Source organism: Canis lupus, chromosome 32 (genome assembly GCF_011100685.1).
Source record: "Canis lupus familiaris isolate Mischka breed German Shepherd chromosome 32, alternate assembly UU_Cfam_GSD_1.0, whole genome shotgun sequence".
Lineage (NCBI taxonomy): Eukaryota > Metazoa > Chordata > Mammalia > Carnivora > Canidae > Canis > Canis lupus.
In genome coordinates, this window is record NC_049253.1 from 11,432,707 (window position 1) to 11,442,397 (window position 9,691).

The window sequence follows — 9,691 nt, forward strand, 5'->3', positions numbered from 1 at the left end:
ATGTGGGATTTGATCCCAAGACCCTGAGATCACAATCCAAGCTGAAATCAAGTCTGATGCTCAACCAACTGAGCCACTTAGGTGCCCCTGCTTTATCTTTTTTTTTTTTTTAAGATTTATTTATTTATTTATTCATGATAGACACAGAGATTGAGAGAGAGGCAGAGACACAGGAGGAGGGAGAAGCAGGCTCCACGCTGGGAGCCCGACGTAGGACTCGATCCCGGGTCTCCAGGATCGCGCCCTGGGCCAAAGGCAGGCGCCAAACCGCTGAGCCACCCAGGGGTCCCTGCTTTATCATTTTTTATCTTATCTATGTCTATCTCTATATATATCTATCCATAGTATTTAAGATATGTATAATATATAAAGAGAAATATATAATTTCTGAGCTGTTTGTAGGTAAGTTACACATATCATTAGTATTTCAATGTATATTTCCTAAGAATTGGGTGATTCTCTTAAATAACCATAGTACAGTTATCAACAGTGGTAAATGTAATATTGTTAAAACATTTCTATCTAATCATCTGTATTTCAATTTTGTTAATTGATCCAATAATATCAATCATAGATTTTTTTCCTTCTAGTACTGAATCCAATCTAGGTCAGGTATGGATGGCATTTAGTTTCACCTCTCTCTCTCTCTCTCTCTCTCTCTCTCTCTCTCTATCATTGAATAACACATTTATTGAGGGTTTAGTTTATTTGTTTTTAGTTTTATGTTTAGGCACTGGCTTTGCCATGAACATTGTGTTTGTGTACAGGAAACTATATAAAGGACTTAAATATCCTTTGGCGAGATCTTTCAAAAACCATAATAATTAACAACCCACCGCACACCCTTTCCATGGGAAGAGAGTTGCTAAACAAATTCAGACTGGAAAAAAATACAACAGGGGCAAATGCTACCAAACAACATGATGGGAGAAAAACAGAATTGGGAATTAGAAATGCCAAATTGGTAAATTCCTTGTGGAAAACTTTCTTTTAAATGAAGCACACATAGTACATAAACAAAGTCTCCTAGTAAGACTGAATAAGAAGATACTATAGTATATACAACTTTCAATAACATTCTCAAAGTTGTTATATTTGTAATTCAATCATAAAAACATTTTAGAACTACAAACCATGTTCTTCTAGTCTAATTTGACATTCTGATATTCCTGAGACCATTTTTGTGAATGTATTTGTGTCCTTTGTCAATTCTTCTTTGAATTATGACTACAACTAGATTTGAGCCATCCTCGCAAGGTGTATTTTGCATTATGAATATATTCACAAGATATGTCTGAGACTTGCTTCACAATAAATCAGTGCAGAATGGGTATGATGGAAAGTAGGTTGGGTATAGATGAAATAAGATTTGTGCTTGACTTCTGTAGGTATTGTTCATAAAAAATGTCCATAATAAAATAAATAAAAAGAAGAAAATAGAAAAACTGCATATGGTATTTAAATGTGTTCAATTTAGGTCACTACTTTTATTTGCTTGCATTGTGAAATATGGTTTTAAAATTTTCATCTTGGTTCCTAGATAAAATCATTTCAGTTATCCTTTATCTCAAACACAATGTATGGCCTAAATGTTAAAATACTTTATCCTAGATACTGTTTATTATAAAAAAGAACATGGTTTGCGTCCTTGTTTTTAAACTCCTCTTCAATGAAATAACATTGAGTCAACTTGTTATGTTCCTATTATATTTCAGGTTATTATGCTAATTATTGCAAAGAGATTTATTTCATATATCATACATTTCAAGTGTGCGATTCAGTGACTTTTACCAAATGGTGCAACCATCACTAGAAATCAGCTTTAAAACATTTTCATCCCCCCAAGAAGATCCCTAATGCCCTTTTGAAGTTAATCCTCATTCCTACTCCGAGCCCCAGGCAATCACTCATCTACTTTGTTTCTATATATTTACCTTTTACAAAACACCTCATATAAATGGAATCATTTCATACATTGTCTTAGCAAAGCGTTTTTGGTTTTGTTATTTTTTTAAAGATTTTATTTATTTATTTGTGAGAGGCACAAAGAGTGATGTAGAGACATAGGCAGGGGGAGAAGCAGGCTCCCTGCAGGGAGCCGGATGTGGAACTCGATCTCAGGACCCGGGGATCACAACCTGAGCGAAAGGCAGACTCTCAACAACTGAGCCACCCAGGTGTCCCAGCAAAGTGTCTTTTAGTTGTGGTTTATCTGTAGTATGCCATGTGTCAGCAGTTTGTTCCTCCTCGTTGAAGTGTGTTTCACTGTATGGATCTACCTACCATATTTTGTCTATTCATTCACCAGCTGATAGACATTTAAGTTGCTTTCAGTTTGGGGCTATCATGAAACATGCTGATAGGAACATTCTCAAACAAGCGCTTGTTTTCATTTCTCTTACAGAAATACCTGAAGACAGAATTGCTGAGAAGTAGAGTGGTTTTATGTTTAATTTTTTGAAAAGCCACAAAACTTTCCAAAGTGACCATACTATTTCATATAACCACCATCGATATATAGTGGTTTCCATTTCTCCACATCTTCACCAACATGTGTTATTTTCTGTCAATTTATTATAGGCTATATTTTCTGTCTTATTTCTCATTCTGGTGTGAAATAGTACCTCCATGGTTTTCTCTTGGATTTCCCTAATGTTGAACATCTTTGCATGTGCTTATTAGCCATTCATGTATCTTCTTTTTAAAAATATCTGTTCATATCTTTTATCCACTTTTTCATTGGTTTTATTATCAGTTTGGACTCATGAATTTCTAATTTTTCCAAAGGTGTATAATTCATTACTGGATTTAATTAGTTTGAGATTCAAATTGTTCCAGATTTGGCCAGTGGGAACCTCTTCAAGATGGTTCCTTGTGACATTCCCCCCATTCTTTTCTGAATACCTCCTAACTTTTTGGCATAACATCTTGTACTTACTCTGCCCTAGTTCCAGAAACATTCATTTTATGAGGAGCCTCAGTTCCTTTTAATGGGAATGATACTGGAGACCGAGTTCTGAGCACAACTACACTTTAAAGAGATTAGTCTGGAAGCTATCTGATGGGTATATTCGTTCTCTATTGCTATGTGACAAAGTATCTTAAAACTTAGTGGTTGAAAAAAATGATCTTACGATTTTTGTGGGTCAGGGAATCAGGAACAGCCTAGCTGGGTGGTTCTAGCTAATGCTTCTGCATGAGATTATAGCCAAGATGTCATGTAAGCCTGTCATCTAAAGACTTGACTGGGGCAGGTATGTCTGTTTCCAAGATGACTCATCTACACGGCTATTGGCAGGAGGTGCCAGATTCTTTCTATTAGTAGGGGGCCACGGTTCCTTGCCATTTAGGCATCTCCAGAGGGTCAGCCATATTCAGTGTGGAAGGGAACTACCGCAAGAATCCATAAGGGTGACCACACAATGTCAAAGTCATAAAGACACTTTTCTCTGTTATTTTAAGATTTCTTTTTTATTTTTATTTTTTTTTAATTTTTATTTATTTATGATAGTCACAGAGAAAGAGAGAGAGGCAGAGACATAGGTAGAGGGAGAAGCAGGCTCCATGCACCGGGAGCCCGATGTGGGATTCGATCCCGGGTCTCCAGGATCGCGCCCTGGGCCAAAGGCAGGCGCCAAACCGCTGCGCCACCCAGGGATCCTATTTTAAGATTTCTTATTTTACTTTTCACATCCAGGCTTGTGACCCTCTAAATTGTTTTTTATATGAGATGTGACAGAAGGAGTCATGGTTCACTTATTCCTGTATGTTGATATCCAACTGATGCCACACCAGTTGCATTTTATGGAAAATCCCACCCATTCCCCCACCATATTACAGTGGCATCTTTGTCACAAATCAGGTGCCCTTATGTGTGTGAGTCCGCTTCACTGGTCTGTTTGACTTCGTGCTTATACCACACTGTCTTGCTTATTGTAGCTTTATATAGAGAGTATCTCAGTATCATGGTTGTTTGGGCTATTCTGGCCCCTTGTTTTTACAAGTACATATTTTTTAAAGATTTTATTTATTCATGAGAGTCACACAGAGAGAGGCAGAGACATAGGCAGAGGGAGAAGCAGGCTCCCTGCGGAAAGCCCAACACAGAACTCGATTCCAGAACTCCAGGATCACGCCCTGAGCCAAAGGCATATGCTTAACCACTAAACCACCAGAGGTCCATTACAAATACATTTTTTGTTTAGCTTTCACCACCTTTTGTGACTACTGATGCTCAGGCCCAACTCTGGTGTGATTCTGATTTAACTGGTCTGGGGTGGAGCCAACACATCAGCATTTTTATCAAACTCCCCAGGTAAGTCTCAAATACTGCCACAGAATTGAGAATCACTGATGTAGTGGAACTCCGTTCTGTGACAGCAGGACACATCAAGGCTCACAGAAGTTAGATGCTTACCGAAAGTTACACAGAGACAGTAATTGCAGAACCAGGGCTCCCATCCAGGTGTTCTTTCCAGTTCGATCCTCTTCCCACCACCTGTATTTATTTCTGGACGTGCCCACTGTAGATAAATAATAGAAAAGCAGGGAGGAGAAAGATGCCCAGAAACTTTGCGCCTCCCTACTTGAGGGTGGACAGGATATTAGGTTAAGAGTGCATGGACACAGCCAAGATGCTCAGTGCGGAAGGCTAGGGGGGAGGCATTAGCAAGCTGTGCAGAGGGGATCCCTGGTGGCTCAGCACCTGCCTTTGGCCCAGGGCGTGGTCCTGGGGGCCCGGGATCGAGGTCCGGGATCAAGGCCCACATCAGGCTCCCTACATGGAGCCTGCTTCTCCCTCTGCCTCTCTCTCTGTATGTCTCTCATGAATGAATGAATGAATTAGAATAAGAAAGAAAGAAAGAAAGAAAGAAAGAAAGAAAGAAAGAAAGAAAGCAAGCTGTGCAGGGTTCTAAGAGATCCGGAAACTGAGGCCCAGAGAGATCCTATGGTCAGTTCCTGGCACTTGCATCGAAATGTGCCATGGCCCTCGTCCCCACCTCTCCACTACGTCTGGCTTTCCACCCAGGTATGCTCACTCTCCCCACCAGCTTTAGTTCTGGTCCCTTAGAGGTTTACGTCTACAACTCACCTCTGCATGCATCATGGGATGATTCCTGAGAGAAGCCAAGCCTTACTGTTTTCTATACAATTACATGTCTTATTAACAGAGCAGAAAGAATTTACCACTCACATGGCTAAATGATATTAAGCTAATCTCAGGCCCCCAGAGAAATGGTCTTAAAAAAAATACTTTATTTATGAGAGACACACAGAGAGAGGCAGAGACACATGCAGAGGGAGAAGCAGGCAACATGCAGGGAGCCCGACGTGGGACTCAATCCTAGGTCTCCAGGATCAGGCCCTGGGCTGAAGGTGGCGCTAAACCGCTGAGCCACCCGGGCTGCCCACTTTTAAGATTTCTAATGGGAAGACCTTTATTTCCCCCACAATGGGGCAGCAAAGAGCCTTTTCCGTACACAGCATTGAAAATCTGATAGTGGCAGTACTTTTTTTAAAGAAATTTCCTTAAGCTCTTTTTTTTTTTTTTTTTTCCCCTTACGTGCACAGGCAGGGAACTATAAGCATAGCTTTTCATTTAGGCCAAATTCTTAAGGTTTTCACCAGAGCTTGGCATATAGTAGCCACTGAAGATATTCCTTAAATAAGAGAATAACTTAAAGTAGATGAATATTTAAAAACAGTACTACTTAACTTAGGTGCTTGAAACGCTAGGCAATAGGAACTCTACCTTTGATGTTTTAGGTAAGCCCTTAAAATTTAGCATCTTGTTCTCAATTTTCCTTGACCATATGGTGGAATCAGACCAGGTATCTGAACACGGGTACTGGTTCTGGATCCAACAGTCCTTGGTCATTTCACTACTGATTCTTCCATCTCCTCATCTATTAGGAGACTAAATTAAATCATCTCTAAAATTTCTTTTAGCTCTAAAATTCTGTAGTATAAAAACCCTACCCTATCATTTTAGAATAAAGAAATTTCAATGAAAAATGCTCAGTATGCTTTAAGAGCTACAAAAGCTTTCATTTTACAGATGAATATTAAAGTATCTTGAGGGGCACCTGGGTGGCTCAGGGGTTGAGCACCTGCCTTTGTCTCAGGTCACGATCCCGGGGTCCTGGGATCAAGTCTCACCTCAGGCTCCCCACAGGAAGTCAGCTTCTCTCTCTGCCTATGTTTCTGCCTCTCTCTCTCTGTGTCTCAATGCTGTAAGAAATCACAATCATAACTCAATTGACTACAGGTGAGCAATTCATAAGCTGGTAGACATTATTCATTTACTTCTAAAGGAAAAGATATTCATTACAGAAAGTTGAGAAACACAGAAGAGTTGAGAGCGAAACAAGACTTAACCATAATTTTACTATCCAAAGTTCTGTTGATCTATAATTTTAGAACAAGAGATCATAGTACATTTAGATTTGCCTTCCTTTTAAAATTATATTGCAATATTTTGAGCACTTTTGATGCCATTAAAAGTTATTAAGAATATTTGTTAGATAACATTCCATTATTCCACCCTTGCCCCTATTCTGATTATTCTTTTTTTTAAGATTTTATTTTTTTACATTATATATGTGAGTTTATTTTTATTTATTTTGTTTTTAAAGATTTTATTTATTTATTCATAGAGACACAGAGAGAGAGAGAGAGAGAGAGAGAGAGAGGCAGAGACACAGGCAGAGGGAGAAGCAGGCTCCATGCAGAGAGCCCGACACGGGACTCGATCCAGGGTCTCCAGGATCACGCCCTGGGCTGCAGGCAGCACTAAACTGCTGCGCCACTGGGGCTGCCCTAAGATTTTATTTATTTATCCACAAGAGACAGAGAGAGGCTGAGACACAGGCAGAGGTAGAAGCAGGCTCCATGCAGGGAGCCCGACGTGGGACTCGATCCAGGGTCCCCAGGATCATGCCCCGGGCTGAAGGTGGTGCTAAACCACTGAGCCACCCAGACTGCCCTATTCTGATTATTCTTAACACAGTAGCCAGAGAGAATCCATTCCATTTTAAGTCATGTCATGTCCCTTCTCTATTCAAAACACTTCATGGTCCCCATCTCAGTTTGAGCCATTGTCTCTATCATCTGCCCTTTCCTCCAACTTTATCATTTCCTCTCCTACTACCATTCTTTCTTGTCCCATTCCTCCAACATTTCAGACACACCCCTGCATTAAGGCCTGTGGCCTTGCTGTTCCTCCTGTCTAGATGTCTCCAGGGTTTGTTCTTTGCTTCTCCTGGGTCTTCACTCAAATATCAGCTTCCCATGGGGCTTTCTCTGTCCTCTGTACCTAAAAGTGCAACCTCTCCCTGGCATTTTGCATCCTTTCCCTGGTTTTATTTTGGTCTTTAACATTTATGACTAAATATGCCACACATCTTATTTACTTATTCACTGTCATTTTTTTCTCTTTTGGAAATTAAGCTCTTTCACATCAGAGATCTTCGTTTTGGTTGCTTCTATGCCCCAATATCTAGAGCAGTCTCATAATTATTTTATGCATGAATGAGTATGGCTATTACATTGCCCTTAATGTTGAGCATTTGGATTGCTTGTTTTTCTTGTCTTTCCTTTTTTCTCTTTTGCTATCAAATATTATCACTGCAATGAATAATGAATAACTTATCCAAAACTATTTTTATCTCATTATTACCCATAGTTATATCTTAGAAGTAGAATTGATTGAGCCAAATGGGATGAATACTTACTTAAGAAAACTTCTGGGAGGAATGAGTTTTGATCTACAGAAGAGTTGCAAAGATGGTTCTGAGAGTTCACGTATTCCCTTCACCCAGTTTCCCCTAATTTTGACATCTTATGTAACCAAAGTACACTTGTCAAAAATGAAGACATTAACACTGAAGACAATGCTAGAAACTAAACTCCAGACCTTACTGGGATTCTCAGGTTTATTCGTTAATATATTATTCTATTCCAGAATTCAATGTAGGATACGAGTCTACATTTAGGAACAAATACTTTAAAAACCTTCATGTATATTCTTAAAATTTTCTCCAGAAATGTAGCTTCAGTCTAAATTGCCAGCAGCAGTGTATGAATGCTTCTCCCTCATCAATATTTAGTATTTTCCTTTTAAGATACATCTTTAAAACATAATGGGTAAAAAATGGTATCTTACTGTTTTACTTGCATTTTCGATGAATTTAAACATTCTTTCATATTTTATTTATTTTTTTCAGTAGGCTGAGATCAAGAGTTGCATGCTCTATCTACCAACCTAGCCAGGAAGCCCCCACCTATTTTTAAAATTAGGTGTTCTACTAGCTGAATTATAAGCAAGAATATCACATTTTTGTCAAGACTGTTATAATTATTTTTCATTATTTGCCAACTGTCATTTTAGAACGTGGGAGTTTTCTGTTTTTATGTCATCAAATCCATTGTGCTTTATATTTGTGAATGAACCTATTACTTTTTTATGCTCAGAAAAGTAGTTCCCATTCCCATATCAAATGTTTCATAGATGCTTACATATATATATTCATACATATAATATTATTTCTATTTTTTAGAACTAACTCTAGATTTCAGTAAATGAAAAAAGAAAATGTGTTTATTTTTTAAAATTTTTATGTAATCAGCCTCCAAGCTGTTCTCATCTTTTTAAAGATTTTACTTGAGTGAGAGAGAGAGCAAAACCAGTAGGGGGGTGGGGGGAAGCAAAGGGAGAGGGAGAAGCAAGCTCCTCGCTGAGCAGGGAGTTGGATGCAGGACTTGCATGATCCCAGGACCCTGAGATCACCACCTGAACTGAAGGCAGATACACCCCAAGCACCCAAAAATGTGTTATTTTAATTTTCTAAATAATTAAACAATTGCTTTAGCACTTTTTAAAATGATATTATTTCCTGTTACTTCATGGCATGATGCCACTTTTATACTAGAGGATATGGGTTTATTATCTCTATTCTGATTAATCTGAATATTCTGATGTTAGTATAAAACTGCCGATTTATTATATTTTTTTAAGGTTTTATTTATTTGAGACAGAAAGAGAGAACAGGGGCAGGGGAAGAGGTAGAGGGAGAAGCAGATCCCCCACTGAGTAGAGCCTTTGGGGGTTGATCCCAGGACACAGAGATCATGAGTTGAGCTAAAGTTAGACTCTTAACCAACTGAACCACTCAGGCACCCCTAGTAATTTATATTTCAGAAGATAGTATTGACCCGGAAATAAAAAGCTTGTATATGTGGTCAAATAATTTTCGACAAGGGTACCAAGACCATTCAGTAAGTAAAAGATAGCCTCTTCAACAAATGGTGCTGGGGACATTGTGTCACCACATGCAAAAGAATGAAGTTAGACCTTACCTTAACCACATACAAAAATCGGCTCAAGACGGATCAAAGACCTAAACAAAAAAGCTCAAACTGTAACATTCCTAGAAGAAAACGGGGAAAATGTCATGACACTGGATTTGGCCATGATTTCTTGATAGGACACAGGCACAGGCAACAAAAGAAAAAATAGATAACACATTGGACTTCATCAAAATTAAAAACTTGTGCATCAAGGTTTTTAAACTGGCAGAGGTGTCACAGATTGTAGGAGCTGAGGGTTTAAATAAATGGAGTAACCATAAATAGTAAGGAGGGCTAGGAGTAACTGGGTGATGAGATTTGGGAGCCTTCTGTGGGCTGCTAG